Source organism: Gopherus flavomarginatus, chromosome 25 (genome assembly GCF_025201925.1).
Source record: "Gopherus flavomarginatus isolate rGopFla2 chromosome 25, rGopFla2.mat.asm, whole genome shotgun sequence".
NCBI classification, from domain to species: domain Eukaryota; kingdom Metazoa; phylum Chordata; order Testudines; family Testudinidae; genus Gopherus; species Gopherus flavomarginatus.
The window spans coordinates 245369-272779 of NC_066641.1; the positions used below are offsets into that span (position 1 = coordinate 245369).

The window sequence follows — 27411 nt, forward strand, 5'->3', positions numbered from 1 at the left end:
CTGGAAACAAAAGTACTTTCCTATTCCCCCAGAGGGAATGCAAAATCAGGCTAGCAATCCAACACACAGATCTCCCCGATTTCTTCCTCCCACCAATTCCCTGGTGAGTACAGACTCAATTTCCCTGAAGTAAAGAAAACTTCAACAGGTCTTAAAAGAAAGCTTTATATAAAAAGAAAGAAAAATACATACAAATGTGCTCTCTGTATTAAGATGATACAATACAGGGTCAATTGCTTAAAAGAATATTGAATAAACAGCCTTATTCAAAAAGAAGACAAATCAAAGCACTCCAGCACTTATATTCATGCAAATACCAAAGAAAAGAAACCATAGAACTTACTATCTGATCTCTTTGTCCTTACACTTAGAAACAGAAGACTAGAAAGTAGAAACTGCTTCTCCAAAGCTCAGAGAAAGCAGGCAGACAGACAAAAGACTCAGACACACAATTCCCTCCACCCAAAGTTGAAAAAATCCGGTTTCCTGATTGGTCCTCTGGTCAGGTGCTTCAGGTGAAAGAGACATTAACCCTTAGCTATCTGTTTATGACACGCCCCCCAAATTGCAGACAGTGGGGAAGCTCACTGGCGGCGATTTCCTTCTAGAACTTGAAAATAAACAGATTAATACAACACATACACCTTTACATATACTCCTAAGTATATAACTAACAGACTTCTACATTTTAAGAACACTTTTTAACTACTGAATTCTGGGAAACTCTCACGGGAGAGTGCATCAGCTACTTTGTTAGAAGCTCCTGTGATGTGTTGAATTTCAAAATCAAAATCTTGGAGGGCTAAACTCCAACGAAGAAGTTTCTTGTTGTTCCCCTTGGCAGTATGAAGCCACTTTAGTGCAGCATGGTCAGTTTGTAGTTGGAACCGCCGTCCCCAAACATATGGGCGTAGCTTTTCCAGGGCGTACACAATGGCATAGCATTCCTTTTCACTGACTGACCAGTGACTTTCCCTCTCAGACAGTTTCTTGCTGAGAAACACGACAGGATGGAAGTTGTGATCTGTTGCTTCCTGCATGAGCACTGCTCCTATACCACGCTCAGATGCATCCGTGGTTACTAGGAATGGCTTGTCAAAGTCCGGGGCCCTGAGCACAGGGTCAGACATGAGCGTTGCCTTAAGTTGGGTAAAGGCCTTTTGACACTCATCAGTCCACTTAACTGCATTTGGCTGGGTCTTTTTGGTCAGGTCGGTCAGTGGGGCAGCGATTTGGCTGTAGTGTGGTACAAATCGCCTGTAGTATCCGGCCAAGCCTAAGAAGGATTGGACCTGCTTCTTGGACCGTGGGACAGGCCACTTTTGGATAGCATCCACCTTGGCCTGTAGGGGGTTTATGGTTCCTCGACCCACCTGGTGCCCCAGGTAAGTCACTCTGTTTTGGCCTATTTGACACTTTTTGGCCTTAACAGTTAGTCCTGCCTGCCTGATGCGCTGAAAGACCTTTTCCAGGTGTAGTAGGTGTTCGGGCCAGGAGTCTGAAAAAATGGCCACATCATCGAGGTAGGCAACTGCAAATTCTCCCAGTCCAGCTAGTAGACCATCTACCAGCCTCTGGAAGGTGGCGGGTGCATTTCGAAGGCCGAAAGGAAGGACATTGAATTCATACACCCCCGCATGGGTGACGAATGCTGACCTCTCCTTGGCAGGTTCATCTAGCGGTACTTGCCAGTACCCCTTGGTTAAGTCTATTGTAGAGATGAACTGGGCACGTCCCAACTTCTCCATCTCTTTTTGTTTTATTTCCAGTTGTCGCCTGTGTTCAGCTTCTTTGAGTTGCTCTTCGGCCTCAATTTTTTCCTTAGAAGTCATGATTCCTGTTTTCTTGTGTTGGGGTGCCCTCCGGTGTTTATCTTCTGAACTGCAGGCTCTCTGTTGCCTCCTGAAGTCTGCCTAGCAACAGTGCCTTTAGCTAATCTTCAATGTTAAGTAAACCTGAAAAACCACTTTATTTGCATGCCTATAGTGCTGGAACTTGCCTCCTAATGGGAGGGCTATTGCATGACAAAAGACCCTTAACAGTCTGGTAATGGCTTCTTGCTTAACATGCAAGCCACAAACTGCCAGAGAGAGCAGAAAAAAAAATTCTCTCTGGTTCCCTTTTAAAACCAACTGTTTCTCTCTCTGCTAAAAAGCCCTTAGCAGAGAAAAGAAAAATATAATATTCCTACTGGCTTCTGGATTCTGTCTATATCCCACCCGCTGCTACACCATATCATAACCTTAGTCCCAGATTTGGACCTTAGCGTCCAAATATGGGGGTTAGCATGAAAACCTCCAAGCTTAGTTACCAGCTTGGACCTGGTACCTGCTGCCACCACCCAAAAAATTAGAGTGTTTTGGGGCACTCTGCTCCCCCTGAAAAACCTTCCCTGGGGACCCCAAGACCCAAATCCCTTGAGTCTCACAACAAAGGGAAATAATCCTTTTTCCCTTCCCCCCTCTCTGTTCCCAGTCCTGGAAACAAAAGTACTTTCCTATTCCCCCAGAGGGAATGCAAAATCAGGCTAGCAATCCAACACACAGATCTCCCCGATTTCTTCCTCCCACCAATTCCCTGGTGAGTACAGACTCAATTTCCCTGAAGTAAAGAAAACTTCAACAGGTCTTAAAAGAAAGCTTTATATAAAAAGAAAGAAAAATACATACAAATGTGCTCTCTGTATTAAGATGATACAATACAGGGTCAATTGCTTAAAAGAATATTGAATAAACAGCCTTATTCAAAAAGAAGACAAATCAAAGCACTCCAGCACTTATATTCATGCAAATACCAAAGAAAAGAAACCAAAGAACTTACTATCTGATCTCTTTGTCCTTACACTTAGAAACAGAAGACTAGAAAGTAGAAACTGCTTCTCCAAAGCTCAGAGAAAGCAGGCAGACAGACAAAAGACTCAGACACACAATTCCCTCCACCCAAAGTTGAAAAAATCCGGTTTCCTGATTGGTCCTCTGGTCAGGTGCTTCAGGTGAAAGAGACATTAACCCTTAGCTATCTGTTTATGACAACCCGCTATTGTGTCAAAGAGGAGGCCTGTGATATGCAGGGGGTCAGATTAGATGCTCTAATGGTCTCTTCTAGCCATAAAGTCGACTAATTTCTGAAAAACCGAGTGTAACATTGGGAGCAGCATCTGATGTTTTCCTGTCTAGCTGGCTTGCTGCCTAGAACTAATGCTCCTTGAGTGGGGTGACCACAGGGAGTAGCTCAAACCTCCAAAGTGCCTGGCCAGGGGCAGGACATTAGCACAGCAAGGGAGGGGTGTGCCAGTGACATCACAAAGGCCTTTTGCAGGGCCTCAGACTATTGGTCAAAGGTGGTGGGGAGGTGGTGACCTCACAGAGAGATGCTGACATCAGCCAGGCAGGATAGGGGCAAGGGGCCAGGGAAACCTCAGAGACCCCTGTTCTTTGCTTCAGCAAGTCTCCTTCTCGAGGTCTGTCTTTGAGGACTGAGAGAGTATTCGGGTTCATGGACATGAGCACCAGGAGGAACCTCTTTCGAGTTTTCTCCTTCCGTTTTAGTGATTTACTAGAAAACAGCCGTCCCTGTTTAGAAGGTAAGAGCCTCCTCGAGGCTTGAAACCTGTTCAGTCTGATCCATCTGGTGACAGTTGAATTCTAGGCATGGAAAACACGAGCTTAAGGAGGCAGAATTTTATTCTGCACCTGGGATTTTTTCCCCTTAGAATCACTGGGAACATTAGGGTTTGTCCTTTTTTGTTTCACTTCTTCCTCCCTCCCTCCCTCCCTCTCTCCTTTCTCTTCGTTTCTTGCTTCTTTTGTCCTTTCTCCTGTTCCCCTCCCAACACCAGGAGCGGGGTGTGTGTGTGTGTGTGTTGCATGGGAGTGCTTGGCAGCTCCCACTGTGGGAGGTCCACCCAAAAAAGTGGAACTGAAATAGTGCTTGGGCAGTGATCCCCACTGGTGACCTGGGCCATCCTTTGGGCTTTCTAGTGAGAACCCTCAGCCTCCCGTCCTCAGTCTCTACCCTGATTGGCTGAGCAGGGGGTTATTGACAGGGAGGAGACTCAGGTCCTTGTTGTTCTCTGTTAAGACCAAGTAAGTAAGTCATAACCAGTCATATGTTTGATAAATTTTGCTGCTTCTCTGCATTAATGGTCTCTGAGCAGTTCATGATTCTCTCTAACATTGCAGTTCTCCTCAAATACTTGCTGAATAATTACTCTGCTCTGTTGTTGGTCTGGAGCTCATCTGAGAGCACTTTATTCAGGTCATTCAGTGTATGAAATTCAAGATCCAATGGTTAGTTTAAAAATCAGGGCTCTTGGGTCCTACTCCTAACTCTGCCACTGGTTGGCTGTGTGACCTCAGACAAGTCAATTCTCCTTTCTCAACCTTAGCTTCTCCCTCTTTCAAGTAGGTATAATAATGATCCGCTTCTACCTACCTTACGGTATGTGGAGGCAGGGCTGGCTCTAGGTTTTTTGCTGCTCCAAGCAAAAAAAATTTTGTCTGCCCTCCCACCCACCTGCTGCCCAAGCCCTGGGCTCTTCCCCCCCACACCTGCACCCCCTGCCTCCCCAGCTCTGGGCCTCCCCCCACCGGCACCCCCCTGCTGCCCCAGCCCTGGGCTCTACCGCATGACCCTCACCCCTCTGCCATCCCAGCCCTGGGCTCTCCTCCCCACACCCGCATCCCATGCTGCCCCAGCTCTGGGCTCTCCCCTTCCCCCCCCCCACCAGTGCTCCGCCACCCACACACCCCCTGCCACCCCAGCCCTGGGCTTCTCCCTGCACCTGCACCCTCCTTCTGCCCCAGCCCTGGGTCACTGGTAACTTGTTCCCAGGGGAGGTCATTCATCAGGAATTTTGGATGTGCACAGAACACACACAGAATTGGTTCCCACATGGTTACAGAAGTGCAGTAAAGTGGAACAATTTTCAGCTTGTGTGATTGGAGGATATCTGGACGCATATTATAAGGCTGTCCTCCATAAATGAGGAAAAGTTGAGGTGCCTTTATTATTCTTTTGTTCCACTCTTTGTTTCTATGGGGAATTTGCCAGTGCAATATCACTGCCTTCCTTTTAAACAAACAAAACTAAAAAAAAAAAAGCAATGGCTGTTGAAAATCACAATTCCAGTCCTAAAAACCTCTGGGAAACATTTCTTGCTCAATTTTACCCTACTTTTTCTACAGCAAGTTACAGTGGATCAGTATATTTGATTTGGGAGAAATGAAGTAACAGTTGCCCAAACTGAGTTTGAGCACTCCTGAATTTTGAGGTGTTCAAATCTGGAAGGCAGGTGCTAGATTCCCTTTCTGAATATTAGCTAACTCTGGAAAGGAAAAGTCAATTTCTGCTGCTATGGCTCAGAAGTGGAAATCCTCCTACGTGCCTGGTACTGTATCTAAAGCTGCCCAGGTCCAGTAGAGCCTCCCCTCCCTTACTTTTCATTTTAAATTCTGGTGGGATCCACGTACCTCCCTTGCTAGGCTTCAGATAGAGAGGGGCACTGTCCATTTAGTCCACCCAATTCCTTCTTCGGGGGCTGCAAAGTGAGGTCACACCAGTATCCCTAAGCCAGTCTGGGGATGTCTTCCGAAGGGGATATCTGGGCCAAAGCCTTCTAGTCCTTGGTCACATTTGTTCCCCATTCACAGTGCCACCCTGCTCTAGCAGTGAGCTCTCCATTCACAGCAAGCTGCAGCATGAGGGTTCAGCTACCATACTCCCTTCCCCTCCCTTTCCTGGGAATGCTGGGAAATGTAGTTCTCTCCCTACTCCAGGGCTGGCTCTATAGGCAGGGAGCTAACCAAGGAACTACAGCTCCCAAGGCCCCCTGTTGGTTCTCAGCTCCCAGGCTTCAGAATAGCAGCCGTGTTAGTCTGTATCCGCAAAAAGAACAGGAGTACTTGTGGCACTTTAGAGACTAACAAATTTATTTCAGCATGAGCTTTCGTGAGCTACAGCTCACTTCTTCGGATGCATAGAATCGAACACACAGACAGGAGATATTTATACATATAGAGAACATGAAAAGGTGGACGTATGCATACCAACAGGAAGAGTCTAATCAATTGAGAGGAGCTATCATCAGCAGGAGAAAAAAACTTTTGAAGTGATAATTAAGATGACCCATAGAAGGTGTGAGGAGAACTTAATATAGGGAAATAGATTCAATTAGTGTAATAACCCAACCATTCCCAGTCTCTGTTTAAGCCTGAGTTAATTGTAGCTAATTTGCATATTCGAGTTTAGCAGTCTCTCTTTGGAGTCTGTTTTTGAAGTTTTTTTGTTGCAAAATTGCCACCTTCAAGTCTGTCACTGAGTGGTTAGAGAGGTTGAAGTGTTCTCCCACTGGGTTTTGAATGTTATGATTCCTGATGTCAGATTTGTGTCCATTTATTCTTTTGCGTAGAGACTGCCCGATTTGTCCAATGTACATGGCAGAGGGGCATTGCTGGCACATGATAGTGTATATCATGTTGGTAGATGTGCAGGTGAACGAGCCCCTGATGGCGTGGCCAATGTGATTAGGTCCTATCATGGTGTCACTTGAATAGCTATATGGACAGAGCTAGCATCGGGCTTTGTTGCAAGGATAAGTTCCTGGGTTAGTGTTTATGTTGTATGGTGTGTGGTTGCTGGTGAGTATTTGCTTCAGGTTGGGAGGCTGTCTATAAGCGAGGAATGGCCTGTCTCCGAAGATCTGTGTGAGTGGTCATCTTTAAGGATAGGTTGTAGATCTTTGATGATGCACTGGAGAGGTTTTAGTTGGGAGCTGTAGGTGACGGCTAGTGGCGTTCTGTTATTTTCTTTGTTGGGCCTGTCCTGTAGTAGGTGGCTTCTGGGTACTCTTCTGGCTCTGTCAATCTGTTTTTTCACTTCAGCAGGTGGGTATTGTAGTTTTAAGAATGCTTGATAGAGATCTTGTAGATGTTTATCTCTGTCTGAGGGATTGGAGCAAAATACGGTTATATCTTAGAGCTTGGCTGTAGACAATGAATCATGTGGTGTGTCCTGGATGGAAGCTGGAGGCATGTAGGTAAGTATAGCGGTCAGTGGGTTTCCGGTATAGGGTGGTGTTTATGTGACCATCGCTTATTAGCACTGTAGTGTCCAGGAAATGGACCACTTGTGTGGATTGGTCTAGGCTGAGGTTGATGGTGGGATGGAAATTGTTAAAATCACGGTGCAATTCCTCGAGGGCTTCTTTTCCATGAGTCCAGATGATGAAGATGTCATCAATGTAGCGCAAGTAGAGCAGGGGAGCTAGGGAACGAGAGCTAAGGAAGCGTTGTTCTAAGTCAGCCATAAAAATGTTGGCATACTGTGGGGCCATGCGGGTACCCATAGCAGTGCCGCTGACTTGAAGGTATATACTGTCCCCAAATGTGAAGTAGTTGTGGGTGAGGACAAAATCACAAAGTTCAGCCACCAGGTTAGCCGTGATATTATCAGGGATACTGTTCCTGACGGCTTGTAGTCTGTCTTTGACTGGAATGTTGGTGTAGAGGGCTTCCACATCCATAGTGGCCAGGATGGTGTTTTCTGGAAGATCACCAAAGGATTGTAGTTTCCTCAGGAAGTCAGTGGTGTCTCAAAGATAGCTGGGAGTGCTGGTAGCATAGGGCCTGAGAAGAGAGTCCACATAGCCAGACAATCCTGCTGTCAGGGTGCCAATGCCTCAGATGATGGGGCATCCAGGATTTCCAGGTTTATGGATCTTGAGTAGCAAATAGAATACACCTGGTCGGAGTTCTAGCCATGAGTCTGTACAGAACTGTTCCTGTGCTTTTTCAGGGAGTTTTTTGAGCAGATGGTGTCGTTTCTTTTGGTAACTCTCAGTGGGATCAGAGGGTAATGGCCTGTAGAATGTGGAGTTAGAGAGCTGCCTAGCAGCCTCTCGTTCATATTCCAACCTATTCATGATGACGACAGCACCTCCTTTGTCAGCCTTTTTGATTATGATGTCGGAGTTGTTCTTGAGGCTGTTGATGGCATTGTGTTCAGTACGGCTTAGGTTATGGAGCAAGTGATGCTGTTTTCCACAATTTCAGCCCATGCACGTTGACGGAAGCAATCTATGTAGAAGTCCAGTCTGTTGTTTCGACCCTCAGGAGGAGTCCACGCAGAATCCTTTTTATTATAACGTTGGTAGGAAGGATCCTGTGAGTTAGTATGTTGTTCAGAGGTGAGTTGGAAGTATTCGTTGAGTCAGAGACGGCGAAAGTAGGATTCTAGGTCACCGCTCCCAGGCTGGATCTCTCTTAGCTGCTGCCCCTGCAAATGGGCTGCCCCAAGCACCTGCTTGCTTTACTGGTGCCTAGAGGCACCCCTGGGACCGACACATGTTTGTTTTCATCCTCTGAGTCAAGAAAACCACAAAAGCCTCTTCTTTTGTACTGGGGCAGGCAAAAATAAGGTGACACTAAGTTATTCTGATTGCTAAAAGCAGGTTTAGGGAGTTGTGTATTTTTGAAAAAAAATAAAATAAAAAAAAATAATATCCTTCTAACTAGCAGCATGAGATAAAAAAAGAACACAGACAAACCTTGTCAGTAAGGGCTAATGTCCTAAATGGGAAATCAGCAGCGGTTTGTAGCTGGGGGACTGTACAATCTGAATGTGTATGACCCGACCCGAGCCCCCACCCCCACATAGCAGTAGGGCTTGGCATTCTCTCTGTGAATTGGTGTGGTGGCTGAGTGGTTAACCAAGCAGTGACAATCCAAGGAGGTTCCCTGAGCCAGTTTCACTCATCAGGAGATTCTGCACAATAAAAATTCTGTGCACAATAGTTTAAAATTCTGCAAATTTTATTTGCCAATAAATAAATGTGGAGGCACAAGCATGGCAGTGGGGAGCACAGGCTCCTGGATGCCCAAAGGTGGGATATCACCCTGAAGCCCCCTGTACCCTCCAAGGAAACAGACTCTGTGGTGAGGCTGCACCTCTCTCCTGCCTACTCCAGGAGCCCCAAAAGACTCCCCAGAACTGTTCATGACCACTCTTGTGGCTTCCCTTTGCTTCCCATCAGAAAGCCTGAGCAGCTGGCCCTGGGCAATTTGAAAGGGCCTGGGGGCTCCTGCCACCACTGCCGGCAGCACAGTGGGGCTAAAGCAGATTCCTGCCCAACCTCGCTTCACACAGCGCACCACTCCCAGAAGCATCTGGCATGTCCCTGCGGCCCCTGTGGGGTGTGTCTCTTGCACGCTGCCCCTACCTCAAGCGCCAACTCTGCCATTGGACCTGCGGCAATGGGAGATGCAGGGGTGGTGCCTGCGGGCAGTGGTGCCATGAGACACCCCCCCAGCCTCCTCCGTGTAGGAGTTGTGCCAGAGGAGGGTGTGGGTCACTTTCAGGAGCTGCCTGAGATAGGTGCCACACCCCAACCCCCTGCTCCAGCCTGGAACCTGCACCTCATGCACCCAAACTCCCTCCCAGAGCCCACCACTGCCCCCTTGCACCCCAACCCCCTGCCCCAGCCCAGATTCTGCATCCCACCCACACCCTAACTCCATCCCAGAGCCTGCCACCACCACCCCATGCTTTGTTGGCAGCTTTGTTTCAGCGGCTGGAGAAACACCACAACATAAAACAAACCAACGGTGCCAAGTCCTGCAGCGTCACCTGTGGGGTTTCCACAAGAGCATCCAGGCTGCGGAGCCAGTCAGTGTGTGACTGTACGACCGGATCAAGCGACAGCTGGCCGAGTTCCAGGAGATGAGTCTGCAACTGGCTGACATGAGCGGAGCACTGAGTGAAGGGAGGGGCGGCCTCCGCTAACATTTTTGCGGCCTGCAGGGAATGGAGACAAAGCAGGAGGATGTGGGGACTCAGGGCAGGACCCGCAGATCTGATAGTGCAGGACCACAGTCGCTGGAGGAGGAGAGAGAGTCCTGCGAGAGGAAGCCGCTAGTGGGAAGCAATAAGTGCAGGGTTCAAACCAGCCAGCTGAGAGTCACAGGGGTCTAGAAAATGAAATGGCAGCAGGTCCCATGGTGTAATGGGCAGTACTCAGGACTTTGGATCCTGGAATCTGAGTTTAAATCTCAGTGGGACCTCCTGGAGTAATGTTGGTTTGCTGCAAAGCCGTGGAGCTTGATGTGCTTGGCTACCTTCTCTCAGGGTGAACCAGAGTGAGTTTTTTCCCTCTTGCTGGGTGACTGATGCCCACTGGAGACAGGTCTTTGGTCTGGCCGGTTCAATGGGCTGGCTGCTGTAGGCTGGGGTCCTAGAACTTAACACTCTGGCTGGAGAGCCCTGCGGGTTGATCATATGCTTGTTTCTCGCTGCTTCACCTGATGTCAACAACTTTGGTCCCTGCAGCTGCCACACTCTTCCTCTTGCCCACATGGCATTCAAAGGAAGGAGTGCCAGGCCCAGGCTTCATAGTCAGGGCTAGGCAGGAGGGAGGCAGAGTCCCAGGCTGGAGCCCAACACATCTTTCCTGCTCTGGGCACCTGGAGCAGAGATAGCTGGTGCTGACAGCTCCAAGGGAAGGCTTAAAAGCCACAGAGCAACCGAGGGTAGGGCAAGAGGAGGGGAGGACCATGCCTATGTGTGGCCAGCAGACGGCCACAGTGACACCTGGCCAGCCTGCTCCCTGGCATGCCAAACCCCCACTGAAGGCCACCCACAGACCAACATTTGCTCTGCGGCCAACATCACAAGGTGGTTGGAAAGCAGGTGGGGCCTCTGACCGTTCCCACTCAAAGGGCTCCTTTTGGCGGTGGGGCAGGAGATATTTCCCCTAGGAGGCTCTTTCCCAGCTGCTGAGAAGTACAGAAGTAGCCGGTGTTTGCTCTTGCAGTGAAAGGGGTTAATACGTTTAGGCGGCCTGGCTAGCTCAGCTGACAGCACCTCTGGCTCTTACTCTGAAGGCTGAAGTTACAATTGCCTGTTTGGGTGCTTGGGGCTTCTCTTCAACAATACAACACACAGTCTGCCTAAACCCCCACCCCGTAACCTGGGGAAACTAACCCTGGCCCCTGGGTGCCTCTAAGAGGTGATACTTTCCCCACTCACACGCACTGAGCGTAGAAAAGAAACTTTAATAAAAAGGAGGAAAATCACCTTGTATTAACTTGGGAAAACACCACAATCAGGATTCATAACACAACACTATGAGCAAAACACCCACCCACAGTGCGCTGGGCAGTGGCCTTTTACCTCAGACTCTTAAATCTAGACACCAAAAGCTCTGTGGATGTGCCCCTCCCTTCACTGCACCTCAGCCACAGCTGCTGTCCTGGGTCAGTGAAAATCCAGAGTTCACCTCTCACCTCCCGGGGGGGAAAGCCCCTTTCTCCCTCCGCTGTCTGGCCACATTGCCGGCCACTTGCCGTTCCACCCTGGCACCGCTCTGCTGGCCCCTCTCTGCTCTGGGATGTCTTGTGGTCCCATCAGGAGTGGAACAGGCTTCCTAAAAGCAGGGCCACCCAGAGGATTCGGGGGCCTGCTGGGGCAAAGCGGAGGAGCAGACATAAAAAAAGGCGCCACCGACTGCGGCGCTTGTACTCACTGAGCGGCGTCCAAGTCTTCAGTGGCAGCGGGTCCTTCACTCATACTGCGTCTTGGGCAGCGCTGAAGGACCCGCCGCAGAAGTGCATCCGAAGACCGGGACCGCCACCGGGTGAGTAAAAATTAAAAAGGTGCCTCTAGCCAGGGAAGGGATTCTCGGCCAGGGCTTGCGGGGCCCCTGTGGGGCCCAGGGCCTGGGGCAAATTGCGCCACTTGTCCCCCCAGGGTGGCTCTGCCTAAAAGTGGCGGCCACCAGAGCCCAAACAGTAACCCCACCCCTTCCACTCGAGGCCACGTCCCTGCACCACCCCTTCTCCCCAAGCCCCGCTCTTATGCTACCTCATCCCCCCAAGACCCTCCTCCCGCTCACTGCTCTCCATCCCCTCCCCCCATCATTCACTCTTACGGTCATTACAAAGTGGCAAGGCAGAGCCCTCCCATTTTTAAAAGTCCTGGGATGTTGTTCCCCCCTGTTCAGGCACCCCGGGACCCTGCACTTCACACAGCTCTCCCTGATTTCAGCTGTTAGTGAGGGATCCTTACTGCTAGCGCAGTCTCAGCAGTTTCTTGCATGAGAGACACTGTCCCAAAGCAGGACTAATGCTTAGACCTGGTGATCAGTGATTTCAGATCTGTTGGTCTGCAGCAAGACTCTACATTGAATCTGAATCAGCTCTGTTATTACACAGGGAAGAATAAAAGGGTCAAATGGTGCCTGGAACACTTAAGAAGAATCCACCCCACCAAGTACCAACACTTGTCGCTACCTGCTCTCAACCCTACTGAGAAGTCTTTGGGGTCACTGCTCGCCCTTATCAACCTAGGAGTCTTGGAGAATCATAATTAGCACATGCTCCAGGGGTGCAATTGGTTAGCATACAGCACTTACAGGGCAGTGCTGAGAGGAGCTATGCTGAGATTGTGAGTTCAAACCTCACCTGGAGCACTGGTTTTCATTAACCATATGGCATCGCCCCCTCATTTGGCCCTGTGGAGTGTAGAACTTCAGACCATGGGAGCCTGAGAAGGGGACGAGTCAATAATGACCCCTTCAATTATTACCTCCTCTCCAGAGTGCAGGTCAGAATCTACAATCCTTTCTCCCCCACCAGCCCCTGTGCCAGGATCCCTCCCCTGGCGTCTGTACTATTGACAAAGACTAAGTGACAGGGACAAAACACTCAAATCCCACCTGGTGCGGGGAGCCAGGTTTGCTCTTCAAATTCTGTCATTGGTACATTTCCAGGCCTGGGAAAGGCCCACAACAGCATTTAATGGGAAGCTGCCTGCAGAACAGTGACACTGCACAGAGCTCCTGTGGGGGAGGTGTGGGAATTAGTAACATTTTGAGGCTTGTTTGGGAAATGAGCCTTTGCTGACAAGGTTTGTCTCTGTTCATATTTCACCTTCAGGTGTTATGTTGAGGGATCTCTAGTATATTTTTGTGAGGTTAATAACTATCTCCACAACTTTATTTACTCAACTTAAAAATTGCTGTCACTTGGTTTTTGCATCTCCCTGTGAAAATACAACTGACACGTGTGGCTTTCTACAAGGGGTCATGATGTTATAGTTGAGGAGTTCAGTCTCTGTACTTCTACGGGGGGGTTGCTTTTTTACAGCTGACTCACTTCCAGGCACACCAGGCTGTTAGCTGCACCCACTGTCCTTGCTAGAGGCCCCTGCTGAACCCTGGGTGGCTGCACTGCAGTGCTGGGGTGACTCTGCAGGGGGAGAAGCTGCTGTGGAGCAATGTAGAGCAGGTGCAGGAAGGAGACAAGGTCACTACTCACATTCCGAACTGGATTTCAAGTCCATCGCCTTAACCACTCAGCCACAACTACTTGATGTACAATTGTTTCACTATACAATGATTCTGTTCTCACTGAATTGTCACTTCAAATTGTTTGCTCAGACCAGCTTCCCCAGCACACTCATGGCTGCTCATCAGTGTCAGTGTGTCCTTGGCTGAACAGCGAGAATTCCTGCCCATTTCCCTTCCGGCTGGAGCAGGATGAGAGTGCGTTTGTGTGAACAATATTGCTGTAGATTGTTGTTCATAACCTACGCTGACAATTCAGACAGTGCCTTTTCTATTCAGATCTCTAGCACATCATTCCAATAGCCAGGGGCAGGATTTCTCTGGGGCACTGAAATATTTCAGGGGATTGGTGGATGAACTCAGCCTTGCACTACACCCTTGATGTTTCCTGGACTAACAACAGCAGCAGAAAGAAAGAGCTGAGTCAATGTCTCCCTGGCAGGGATGCAGGTGCCACATCCCCTCTGTCTGACCATTGCCATTGCAGGAGAGCAGGGTTCGCTGGAATCGAATGCCCTGGCTCAGAAAAGAGACACAGGAAGATTTCACTGTTCGTGCAAAGGAAATTCTGTCTCTGTGTGAAACTGAGGTGGGAAATGAAACGTCCACATGGTGGCCCAATGCTCTAGGGAATGTGGGTGAAGGAATCAGGCTGAGAAATGATTTAACAAGGGTTTGTTTCAATTTATTGCCCTGATTAAAATCTATGGCTAAAATCTATGGCTAAAAGGCAGCCATTGTTGTTAGTACTTGAACCTGTGTAGGGACACCGCAGTGGATGTCAAGTCCATTGCCTTCACCAGGGGCAATTGATTATTTTATCAAGGTACAAATTTCTTGGCCAAGGCCTAGACTCCAGAGAAAACAATACACTGCTGATAAGAAGAAGTACATAAAAAGATTTTGCAGCCACTATGGGCATAACTACGATGTGTCGTGTTTCACTCTTTATATCTGGCGCCACCTCCTTTCCCTTTAGCCTTGTAGTTGACCAAGGGCAAAGCTGAACATCTCCACAGACACCAGGGAGTGTTTATGTCCATCCCTGTGAGCTACACAGAGGTTTGATGTTGCTGCTTTGAATCCTCTGGCTCTGCCGGGATAAGGAACAATTCAGGCTGTCACTGAACTGAAGGAGGAAGATCAGTTTTTGACAGAGGGAGGGATGCCTCCTCTTAAAGGTGTTTGTCTGGCTGGCAGTCCTGGTTCCCAGGTCTTGCCCGTGGGGCTCCAGCAGTTTTGGGACCAGGTCACTCCCTTGACCTCATCTGCTGCCCCCAGGCACTCCCCTCCCAGGGCCCCTGTCAGTGCAGCGGAGCTGAGCAGTGTCTGCCTGCTCGCTCCAGCAGCTGTTGGCCCCTCCCCATGGCAGGGTGGGGCAGGGCTGTGCCTCACCTTGGAGCCCCAGGTAAGCGCCACACCCCTGACCCCTTCCCAGAGCCTGCACCCCACTCCCTCCCCACATACCCTCTCTTCCCCCAAAACTCCCTCCCAGAGCCTGCAACCCCTCCCTCCACACACCCCATCCCCCAAACTCCCTCCCAGAGCCTGCAATCCCCTCCACACAAGCCTGTCCCCAACTCCCTCCCACAGCCTGCACCCTCTCCCTCCACACCCCCAAGACCCCAAACTCCCCCCCAGAGCCTGCACCCCCTCCCATTTCCCACACCCCTCTGCCCTCAAACTCCCTCCCACAGCCTGCAACCCCACCCCTCCTCCTGTTCCTGTTCCCCTACCCTCTGCCCCAGCCCAAAGTCTGCATCCAGCACCTAAACTCCATCCCAGAGCCTGCACCCTAGAACCCCTCCTGCACCCAAACTCCCTCTCAGAGACCAGCCTCTCACCCTTCTGCACCCAAACCCCCCCCCCCCCAGAGCCTGCACTCCTGCTGCACCCCAATCCCCAGCCTCATCCCAGGGCCTGCACCCCAGATCTCCTCCCCCCACCCAAACTCCCTCCCAGAGCCATAGGCAGGTGGGGGGTGGAGTTTTGAGGGGCAGATTCTGGGCGATATGAGTGACATTATTGGCCCACTGGGAGAATTGGAGGATTGGCACTGGCCCTAAGGTAAATTAAGGTTGAGACCCTGCTTTAAGGGATTGGAGCAATGCTGGAGAGACTGACGGGCAGGGAGCTGGGGAGCTGTGTGTGCTCCAAGGAGAGTTGTTGTTGTGCTCTAGTGACACAGAGCGGGGGTGGGGAGTTTGGAAGCTGTGGTGTTTGTATAAAGTTTAGTAACCCTCAGGTTAAAAACTGTTCCTGCTCTGGGCTATACATGACACTCTTTGTTGTGAGTATAGATCAGTGGGTGAATGTTTCCCTGCAGGATAATAGGTTCGTAGTTACAATCCAAGTGATTCCCTTGGAAAACTTTTTCGAATGAAAATCGATTTCCAGACCCATCCCCAGTATGTTCAGGAGTTCGTTGAATGGGGGCCAGGGGTTTGAAATGAATTTAAACACTCAGCATTTTCCAGTGCAAATGAATAAAGACCTAGCAGAGCTGTCCAGCAGCTGAAATCAGTTCCAGGCCTCGGCGTCTCTAAGAGGGACACTCTGTATCTGAGGATGTGGGACACCTCTGTGGTGATGACAGGTGAAAAAATGCTGGATTCAATGAAAGATGAGACCATAGGAGGGGAAGGTGAACAGCAGCACCACACAGGGTCATAACACTGAGACACGGGGCTTCACTGTCACTGCCCCTGTGTTTTCCATCATTTATATCCTAAGGAACACACCCTCCCCCACACACTGTCACACACAACTTCTCCCCTTGAGCCCAATCCAACCCTCCCCCTCTCCCACACACACTCCATGGGACACAGCCTCTCGGTGACTCACTCAGATGGGGGCTTGTCTCTGCATCTCCCCAACAGGGAAGCAGAGAGCCAAAAGGGCCACAGGAGACCAGTGGAGCTAGGCAGGAATAGAAAAGACTTCCCCTCCCTTCTCTTCTCTTCTCAAGAGTCCTGTTAATCTGACCCATGGGACATTCCAGCACCAGATGGGCTCAAAGCACCAACCTTCCCCTAAGCAATTGAAGGGGGAACCAGCTCTATCACACAGAAGGAGGCTCCCCACCTCTGTTGCTGCCATCCTGCAGCCTTTAATATGGATTTGTTTTAGCTAATGCAACCCCCACACCCACCCCTCTAATCCATCCATGAAACAAGAGACAATTCCAGAGTTGGGATCCAGTGGTGCAATGGGTTAGTGCAGTGGTGAGCTGGAGCCAGTTCTCACCAGTTCGCAGGAACCGTTTGTTAAATTTAGAAGCCATTTTTGAACCGGTTGTCCCAGGACAAATGATTCTAAAAGGGCTGCCTCACCCCTGGCCCCAGCTCACCTCTGCTTCCTGGGATCCTTCCCTGAAGGCTCTGCCCTCCCTTCTCCTCCACCTCCCCTGCGTCCTGCGAATCAGATGTTTGCGTGGGAAGCCTGGGACTCGGGAGGGCTCAGAAACAAGAAGCAGCTGGGGCAGGGAAGCGAGGACTGCTCCAGGGAGGCATGGCAGGACCCAGCCCAGTCCTGCTCCAGCTGAGCAGCCGTGGGGGCAGAGCCACTCAGATAGGGCCGGGGCCAGGGCCAGGGCGCTCGGCAGGAGCAGGACGGGGCTGGGCCCTGCCATGCCTCCCTGGAGCCGACCTCACTCCCCCGCCCCAGCTTACCTTGCCAAGCCTGGCTCTGGCCAAACGGCTCGCCTCCGGGCCCGGGCCCAGGTCCTGCCAAGTGGCTCCAGCTCAGCCCCAGCCTCCAGCGTGGTAAAGGGGCAGGGGGCAGAGAGGGGGTGTTGGAAGAGGGCAAGGGAGTTTGAGGGGGTGGATAGGGGGCAGGGTGATCAGAGGGCAGGGAACAGGGGGATTGAATGAGGTCAAGGGTCCCAGGGGGCCATCAGGAATGAGAGGATGGGGTGGCAGGGGGCAGTCAGGGGGACAGGGAAGGAGAGTGGATGGAGTAGGGATCCCGGGGGGGGCATCAAAGAATGAGGGGGGTTGGATGGAGCAGGAGGTCTGGGCACATGACCCCCTCGTGGAGTGAGGAGGAGAGAACTGGTTGTTAATTTTTTGGCAGCTCATCAGTGGTTAGCACACAGTACTTCTAGTAGCAGTGCTGAGTGGAGTGATGCTGAAGTTGTGAGTTCTAAACCTCACCTGAAGCACTAGTTTTCTTTAAGCAAATGGCTTCTGCCAATCATTTTGCCCTGCAGAAAATACAATTCAAGCTCAGAAGACACTAAGGTCCCCTTGCTTTACAGAGAGCAGGGCAGATTCCACAGATCTACCAGGCTTTGCGCTCCACCAGCTGCCTGTGTCAGGAGGGATCAAGCAGAGCCCAGAACACTGCCCCTCAACTCCCCCTCAAGCTTTGCTCCCCAAACCACCTTTGTGCTCACCCTCTTCGCTGTGAGACTCAAACCCTGCCTGGCTTTCTGTATGTTGGTGTGGTTTTTGTCTGTCTCGTTGATGTGCATGTGGGTCCTGTGTGATTTTGGTGAATGCCTGGCATAGTTTTGTGTGAGTGTGTGTATGACTTTTGCACGCAAACTGGTTTTTTGCTTAGTATTCTTTTGGTATGTGAGTTTTGTGCTTTCTTGTTGTGGGCTTTTGCTGTATTTTTTGGTGTGGATTTGTTCTTTCTATATTTTGTGTGGTTTTCCCGTTTGTGTATATGGCTCTGTGTGCTGTGTGGGTTTGTTTTTTGTTTATGTCTGTGTGGGTCTGTGCAGTGTGTGATTTTCTCTTTCTCTTTGTGTGTTTGTCCCTCTGTTTGTATCTTCATGTGTAAATTCACTGGAACTTTTCAAAATCTGCACAGCTTTGCCAATTTTCACCAGGAAGTTTTCTCCATTAACAAATTCTCACGTGTTCCCTACCAGTTGGTGACCATTGCCCCAGGGGCATGTCAGTCTCAGGGTCCTGATTTCCCATTGACCCTTCCCCCTTCTACTGGGACTGGGAATTAGCCAACCAAAACCCCATTAAGTTATAGTAAAGGGCGAACAGTCCCTTACACAAGCCAGCCCTGTAAGAGTTACCAATGTCCAGAAAAGGCAGCACAAGCTGGTTTCATGGTGTAATGGGCAGTACTTAGGACTCTGAATCCTGCAAACTGAGTTCAAATCTTAGTGGGACCTTGTGTTAGCTGGTGGTAAAGATCTGGTACTCAAAGTGCATTCCTATCTCCAGGTATATGAGAGTGAGTCATTTTCCTCCTGCTGGGTGACTCCTCCCCACTAGAGCCAGGTCTTTGGTTGGGGTCTAGAAGTGGCTGTGGCTGTCTGGTGGTTGGGATTCTCACTGCTTCACCTGATGTCCACAAGTTTAGTGCTTGTGGCCAAACTTTTCCTCTTGCCCACATAGCACTTGAAGAAAGGTGTGCCAGGGTCAGGCTTGATAGGCAGGAGGGAGGAAGAGTCCCAGGCGGGAGCCCAGCACACCTCTTCTCCTCTGGGCACCTAGAGCAGAGGCGGCTGGTGCTGACAGCTCCAAGGGAAGGTTTAGAAGCCACAGAGCAACTGAGGTGGGGCTAGATGAGGGCAGGACCATGCCTATGTGTGGCCTTCAGACAGGCACAAAAACACCCAGCCAGCCTGCTCCCTGCCATGTGAAACACCCACTGAAGGCCACCAACAGATCACCGTGCGGGGCGGCTGCTGATGCTCTGTGGCCAACATCAGAAGGAAGGTAGGAAAGCAGGGCCAGCCCCTTGGTGGGACCTCTGACCGTTCCCACTCACGGTGCTGACTTTTGTAGTGAGGCAGGAGATTTTACCCTAAGAGGCTTCCCCAGCTGGCGAGAAGACGAGAAACATCCAGGCTCCAAAGGTGCTATGTAGCAAGTCCCCTCAAGCACAGGGACAGAAGGAAACTGCTCCACACGCTGGCCCAGGCAGCCATCCATTTTCTTTGGCAAGTCAGGAAGGGCAAAGGCTAGACTGGAAGCACTTGAGGCTCATGCCCCAGCCTTTGTGACACCCAACCCCCAACTCCTTCCCGGGGCTCTAGCTGAAGCCAGAGCACTGGCCTCAGTGGCCAAGAAGAGGTTCCAGCCCTGAAGGGAGCAGGACTTTCAGCATGAAGGTAAAACTGCAGCAATGCAGCCACCAAGGGACTTGAACCCTTATGCTCTTGATCCATAGTCAGATGCCTTATCCATTAGGCCATGTGGTCACAGAAGCAAAGCTACTTCATGCACTTCTTTGGAAAAGGCAGAAGTAGTAATAAGCTCGATAGTATTCATCCCCATACAGATTTTGACAGGTTTCCATGCCCCTTTTAGGGCTTACGTCCCGCCTTCCCACCCCCTGTTTCCATTGGCACCAAAGTGTGGCGCCGACGGCCATTTTGAAAAAATGTGTGTGTGTATGTGTTTGAGTAGGGGAAGTGTTGTGTATGTTGGTGGTTGGTGAGTGCGGCTGTGCACGGAATCATCAAGCACTGCCCGAGAGAAAAACAAAATGAGGATTGTCCTGGGTGCGCCATAGATGCCCCCAGTCAGAGGCATCATGCCTCCGTGTACTAGTCTTTAGATGATGTGAACTGTAAAATTAAAGAAATTAGTGGTGGTTTGTGTATGGAAAGTGTGTTAAATATCATCATCACACCGGGACATGCACTGCAGTGCCTCTGTTTAACCCAGGAACATTTAGCTCTAGGGGCAGAATTGGTGGACAAAGTGACAGAGGCCGAGAACCCTAATAGCGTTTTAGATGAAATCATCAAACCGATAGATAAATGTTTAATGCAAAATGTTGAACATCTTCTTCATTCAGCAAATTACAAAATCTTGCTTAGAAAAAACACTAACAGTTAGAGCGTGTTTTGGGAACAAAACAGGCTGAGTTGTAAAATAAAATGTCAGTTAAAAATAACTGTGTAAAGTGTGTTTTTATGGAGTTTCAGGGATGTGGGGTTTGTCAAAAGGAACAACAACAAAAGGTATATAAACGGCCTGTTCCTCTGACAAAGGCCCAACCACCTCACCCAGCCCTGGTGTTTGTGCATGAGTGTTATAGGCTCCCTATGGACCATTGCAAACCAGCCCCAGAACCTCTCTTAAATCATACCATCTTCCGCTTCGGCTGTACCTTTTCATTTTTCACCCCAAGGCCCTCTGCATTAGGACTTAATCATAGTCCCTCTGATTTCAACAATGTTTCAGGTCTCTCGTCTACTGTTTCATATTATTTAATGCTATACGTTACCTAGGGTTACAGTTTGCATAAAAGTGTTTTATAAAAACAAAACAAAATATATTCTCTAGGGCATTAGACAAGGTAATAATCAACAATATTGTAACTATTGCTTTGCAGTCCTTGCTGCAATGTATCTTTTAGCTTGTTGGTTTTAATATTTCTGATAGGCGTAAGATGGGGGGAGATAATACCTCATAAAGTGGAAAAGTGCTTTCAAACAATAAATGCTTGCCCATGCTAAAGCATAACAACTTACACAGACAGGCTGCCTACAAAACTGTTTCACTAAAAGAGTTATCAACATGCCCCCTAAAACTCAGGACAGATTTCTTACCTGCATGGCCTGATCTCTGTGGCCCTGGCTTTTTAAAAAAAATGTTTGTCCTTGGTTTAGATTTTAAAAAACAGTTAAAAAAAAGAAGAAAAAAAGGGGAAGGGTGTCGGGGGGAACAGAAAAGAGAGAGAGAGAGAGAGAGAGAGAGAGAGAGAGAGTGTGTGTGTGTGTGTGGGGAGCGGGGGTGAGGAAGGCTCCATATCTCTGGTAAAACTTTAAAAAGCAATCTTGGGTTATTGCTGTTGTTGTTGTTTTTTATTAAAACACATATGTAAACTCCCCTTAATTGCCAGTTTTCATATTCTTACCCAGTTGTTGTTTTGGTACTTTAAAAACACTATTTTTAAAAGAACAGGCTAGTATCTTAAGCCTTTTAGTTCACTAAACTTCTACAAAATATCCCTAAGAGGGGCCTGGTTTTGTTACAGCTCAGGTGTTAGGCCTAACTGGAAATATAGCATAAAGCCAGTTATGCCAATCTGACTGAAGTCAGGCTAGCAGAGGTCTCTGAGTAATCTTTGAGTGGAAAAGTACTGAAGAAGCAGTATGTTGTTCAAAAGGTTGGGAAATGATGAGATAAGGAAGAAATGGGATTCCTGGCATAATACTACTTGTGTTGTTCTGAAAATGGTTCATTTGAAGAACTGATAAGGAGCCAAGTGTCCAGACTCCCAGACTTCTGTGAATTACTCCCTGTTTCTGTTCTATGTCTATTCTTAACTCCCCTACATTCCTGCCCGTTAGTGATTGTTAAGGCATTATTACTCACATAGATTAATTAGTCTTAACAAAAAGAAACATATATGATAGAAGTTTTGGTTTCTAGTAATTAGTAGAAGGGGGTGGGTTGCTTAAATTAATAATTAGTGACTTGACGGAACTGTCTATAAAACCTTATGTTATTTGTAAAGAGGTAAGCTGGTTCTCTTTGAAGATGAGCTTGCTCTTTGTTGTTGTGTGCACTCTTCAATAAAGAGCTTTTGTTCAGACTTTGCTGGTGTTGCCTGTCACTCTCACAGTCAGACAACAAACCTTGCCATTATTGGGGCACCGGGGTCCCCAACATCAGGCAATACTGCTTTTTAATAATAAACTTTACAAAAACGTAATGCTTCAACTATATAGGAAGGAAAATAAACTTCTCTCTAATCCACTGGATTACAAAATAAGGGGAATATAAACTAGCTGTTACTAAGGTTCTGTGGTTTTCACTCTGGCGTGTTTTCTGCATGCTCTTTTTAATTAAAACACACGTAAAAATGTTAAATAAAGGGCTCTGTCTTTATATAGGCTTGTCTTTTAAAGTGTTTATTCCTCTACAAAACTTTATATAACTTTCACTTGTATGTGTTAAAAAACAGGCAAAGAAGCAGCCTTCTTATCTCTGATCTGCTGGTTTACAGAGGCGGTTTTTGCTGACAGCTGCTCTGCTGCAAAAGCCTGTTGTCCTTACTAAAAAATGACCAGTGCTAGCCTAAACCTAGGGAAAAACTTTTATAAACAGGCTTTCTGTGTTTTTAAGCCTGGGTTGTTTCTGCAGACTTGCATGTTATTGAAAAACCTATGCCTAAGGGACTAAATGAAGGTTATGGGTCTTCAGGTAGGCTTGTCTGTTCAACTGTTTATTCCTTTCCAAGCCTTTCACCTCTCTTTGTTAAAAAGCAGGTAAAGAAGCAATCTTCTTCTCTCTGATCCAATGGTTAACAAAATAAGGGGTATATAAACCGTCTGTTACTAAAAATCTGGGGTTTTAAATCTGGGGTGCTTCTGCCTGCTCTTTTACATTTTAATGAAACACTTATGCAAAGGGAGGTAAATAAAAAAAAAGTGTCTTCAGGTAGCCTGTTTTTCAAAGGGGTTTTCTTTTCTAATCCACTACCTTCAAAAGGCTGTTTCAAGTGATTCACACTAAAAACCTTGGGCGGGGGGACTTTTTCTTAGTAAGGGTTTTGTGGGTTTAGGTCTGGGATGCTTCTGCATGCTCTTTTTTTATTGAAACATCCCTACAAATAAAGAAATGTGTTTTCAGGTAGGTTTGTTATTTCATGTGTTTATTTAATTTATTAAAAAGAGAGGGCTTTAGACATTACTTCAAAAAACACGTTTTAAAATGGTTTACAGTATGTGTTGTTCAGCTTTTGTTACAGGGTCCTGGTTGTTTAGATAAGAGCAGAGCAGGGCTTTGCTGCAGCTTCACAGTTTTTACTAAAAAATAAGCAGTGCTAGTCTAAAACCTAGGGGAAAAAACTTTTTTTTTTTGCCACTATACATTACTTTTATAACCACAGACTGTTTGTGCATGCTCTTTTTTTATTAAAACACCTATACCAAAGGACTGTGCCTTCATTTCGGCATGTCTTTTACCTCTCTGTTAAAAAGTGGGGGAAGAAGCAATCTTCTTCTCTCTAATCCAGTGGTTTACAAAATAAGGGGAATATAAACCGTCTGTTACTAAAAACCTGGGGTTTTAAGCATAGGATGCTTCTACCTGTTCTTTTTTTATTACAACACATACAAAAGGAATGTGTTTTAGGTTTATCTTTTCAAGTCATTATCTCTTTGCAAAACTTAATGTAACTTTAACATGTGTTTGTTAAAAAGCAGGTAAAGAAGCAAACTCCTTCTCTGTGATCCACTGACTCTCAGGGCTTGGCTACACTCACACTTTACAGCGCTGCAACTGGGGTGTGAAAATACACCCCCCTGAGCGCTGCAAGATACAGCGCTGTAAAGCGTCAGTGTAATCAGGGCAGCAGCGCTGGGAGCGCGGCTCCCAGTGCTGCACGCTACACCCTAGAGGATGTGGTTTACGTGCAGCGCTGGGAGAGCTCTCTCCCAGCGCTGCCGCTCTGACTACACTCACACTTCAAAGCGCTGCCGCGGCAGCGCTTTGAAGTTCCAAATGTAGCCATACCCACAGACACTGGTTTTGCCTACAGCTGCTTTGTGGCAAAAGCCTGCTGTCCTTACTAAAAAAAATGACCAGTGCTAGCTTAAACCTAGGGGAAAACTTTCATAAACAGGCTTTCTGTGTTTTCAAGCCTGGGTTGTTTCTGCAGACTTACATGTTATTGAAACACCTATGTCTAAGGCCACGTCCAGACTAGGGTATTAAAATCGATTTTAGGTACGCAACTTCAGCTACGTGAATAACGTAGCTGAAGTCGAATTTCTAAAATCGAGGTACTCACCCGTCTGGACGGCGCGGCATTGATGTCCGCGGCTCTCCGTGTCGATTCCGGAACTCCGTTCGGGTTGATGGAGTTCCGGAATCGATGTAAGCGCGCTCGGGGATCGATACATCGCGTCCAGACTAGACGCGATCTATCGATCCCCGAGCAATCGATTTTAACCCGCCGATGCCGCGGGTTAGTCTGGACGTGGGCTAAGGGACTAAATGAAGGTTATGGGTCTCCAGGTAGGCTTGTCTTTTCAAGTGTTTTATTCCTTTACAAGCTTTTCACCTCTATTTGTTAAAAAGCTGGGAAAGAAACAAAACTTCTTCTCTCTGATCCACGGGTTTACAAAATAAGGGGACTATAAACCGTCTGTTACTAAAAACCTGGGGGTTTAAGCCTAGGATGCTTCTGCCTGCTCTTTTTTTATTACAACACATACAAAAGGGATGTGTTTTAGGTTTGTCTTTTTAAGTCATTATCCCTTTTGCAAAACTTAATGTAACTTTAAAATGTGTTTGTTAAAAAGTTTGGGTCAGAAGCAACCTTCTTATCTCTGATCCACTAACTCACAGAGGCTGCTTTCCTAACAGGCCCTTTGCTTCTTTGTCTTTCTAATCCACTGGTTTACAAAATAAGGGCTTTATAAACTGTTTGTTACTTAAAACCTAGGGTGCTTCTGCCTGCTCTTTTTTACTGAAAGATTTATGTCAAGGGGGGTAAGTAAAGAAATGTGTCTTCATTTAGGCATGTCTTTTCAAGTGTTTATTCCCTTAAAAGCCTTTTGCCTCTCTTTGTTTAAAAGTGGGGAAAGAAGCAATCTTCTTCTCTCTAATCCACTGATTTACAAAATAAGGGGACTATAAACCATCTGTTACTAAAAACCTGGGGTTTTAAACCTAGGGTGCTTCTGCATAATTTTTTATTACAACACATACAAAAGGGATGTGTCTTAGGTTTGTCTCTTCGAGTCATTATCCCTTTGCAAAACTTAATGTAATTTTAACTTGTGTTTGTTAAAAAGTTTGGGAAAGAAGCAGCCTTCTTATCTCTGATCCACTGACTCACAGAGGCTGCTTTGCTAACAGGCTCTTTGCTGCAGTTTCACATTGTTTTTACTAAAAAATAACCCCTGTTAGTTTAAAACCTAGGGGAAAACTTTAAAAAATTGTTTGTTACTAAAAGCTTATGGTTTTAACTTTTATAAAAATCCCTCTGCCTGCTCTTTTTCATTGAAACACTTATGCCAAGGGGAGTAAATAAAGAAATGTGTCTTCATTTAGGCCTGTCTTTTCAAGTGTTTATATCTTTACAAGACTTTCACCTCTCTTTGTTAAAAAGTGAGAAAAGAAGCAATCTTCTTCTTCTCTCTAATTGAGTGGTTTACAAAATAAGGGGACTATAAACTGTCTGTTACTAAAAACCTGGGGTGCTTCTGCCTGCTCTTTTTTATTACAACACAAATATAAAAGGGATGTGTCTTAAGTTTGTCTTTTTAAGCCATTATCCCTTTGCAAAACTTAATGTAACTTTAGCCTGCAAACAACACATTTTAAAATGGTTTATAGTATGTGTTGTTCAGCTTTTGTTACAGGGTCCTGGTTGTTTAGATAAGAGCAGAGCAGGGCTTTGCTGCAGCTTCACAGTGTTTACAAAAAAATAAGCAGTGCTAGTCTAAAACCTAGGGGGAAAACTTTTTTTGTCACTATACATTACTTTTATAACCATAGACTGTTTGTGCATGCTCTTTTTTTGTTACAACACCTATGCCAAAGGACTGTGTCTTCACTGCTCTTTTTTTATTACAACACATACAAAAGGAATGTGTTTTAGGTTTGTCTTTTTAAGTCAATATCCCTTCGCAAAACTTAATGTAACTTTAACTTGTGTTTGTTAAAAAGCAGGTCAAAAAGCAAACTCCTTCTCTGTGATCCACTGATTCACAGAAGCTGCTTTGCTAACAGGAGCTTTGCTGCAGCTTCACACTGTTTTTACTAAAAAAAAAAACCCCTTTTAGTTTAAAACCTAGGGAAAATACTTTAAAAATGGTGTGTTACTAAAAGCTTATGAATTTAACTTTTATAAAAATCCCTCTGTAAAAGGGCTACATGGCGGGAAAATGCTAGGGGGTCTGTTTCTTTAGATAAAAATAAAATAGTTAAAAGGGAGGGGGGAGAGAGAAAAGAGGAAAGGGGGTGGGGGGAAGAAGGGGGTTGGCTCTTGTTTAAAATCTTGGGACTCTAGGATTGGTTCAGGAAAATGAATTCTATGACGCTGTTGTAAAACCACCTCTGACTGGGCCGATCCAAAGGCGGTGATAACAAGTCTGAGAGGGTCTGAACCAGAAAAGTTGCCTCATTCTACAGAAAGACTGCAAAGGTAAAAATTCTCTCTCTCTTTAACTCAACCATGTGCTGTCTATCTTTGCCCTTTGCAAAATGGGATCTCTTTTCCCTTTTCTTGTCTTGTTCTTTCTTTTAACCTACCCTGATTCTGAATGCTTTTCTATTCACTTTTTTTACCCTGTGCTTACTAAACAGGCTCTGCCTGCTTCTCTCTGTCTCATTCTGATTCCACCATGTGCTCTCTATTTTTGCTCTTTGCTCTTTTTTCTTGTCCTGTTCTTTTTTTTTAACCTTTCTTTTTTTTCTTAACCTACACTGGTATTGAATAGTTTCAATGATTTTTAATTCACTTTTTTACCCTGTGCTTACCAAACAGGCTTTGCCTTAGTCAATTCCCTTTTAAAACCTAGTTTTTAATCATTTAAAATGCTTTTTTCTTAGTACCCCTTTATAGTTTTTGGCCATGTGCTTACTAAACAGGTTTTGCTTTAGTAAATTCCCCTTTTAAACCTAGTTTTTAATGTTTTTAATGCTTTTTTCTTAACCTATATTGGTATTCAATAGTTTCAATGCCTTTTTATTCACCTTTTTTACCCTGGGCCTCCCAAACAAGTTTTGCCTTTCCCTTTTTCAAACCTAGTTTTCAATATTATTTAACTTTTTTCTTAAACTAGCCCTTCAAAAACAAATATTTCCTGTTTCTTTTAAGTTCTATCTTTCTATTCTTTCATAACCAGCCTCTTTTCTTCAATAACTTACCTCTCTTCTTTCAAATTTCCTTTTTTTCCTCTAAACCTTACTCAAACTCTCTTTCTTCCTCTTTTCATTCTCTCATACTCTTCTTTCAACCTTTTTCTCTCCATTTACCCAACCACCAACATACACAACACTTCCCCTACTCAAACACATACACACACACATTTTTTCAAAATGGCTGACGGTGCCACACGGTGCCAACGGAAACGGGGTGGGAAGGCGGGACGTAAGCCCTAAAAGGGGCGAGGAAACCTGTCCAAATTT

At 47.0% G+C, this 27411-nt stretch overlaps 1 protein-coding gene and 1 non-coding gene across 3 annotated transcripts in view; both read left to right on the forward strand.

Annotated features, from left to right (window-relative positions):
• LOC127040644 (zinc finger protein OZF-like) overlaps nucleotides 1–27411 on the forward strand; it is a 130541-nt gene that overhangs the window by 5925 nt on the left and 97205 nt on the right. The window lies entirely within an intron of this gene.
• Nucleotides 12370–12463, forward strand: TRNAV-UAC (transfer RNA valine (anticodon UAC)). Its single transcript has 2 exons — nucleotides 12370–12407; nucleotides 12428–12463. It is a non-coding gene; the product is annotated as a tRNA-Val (tRNA).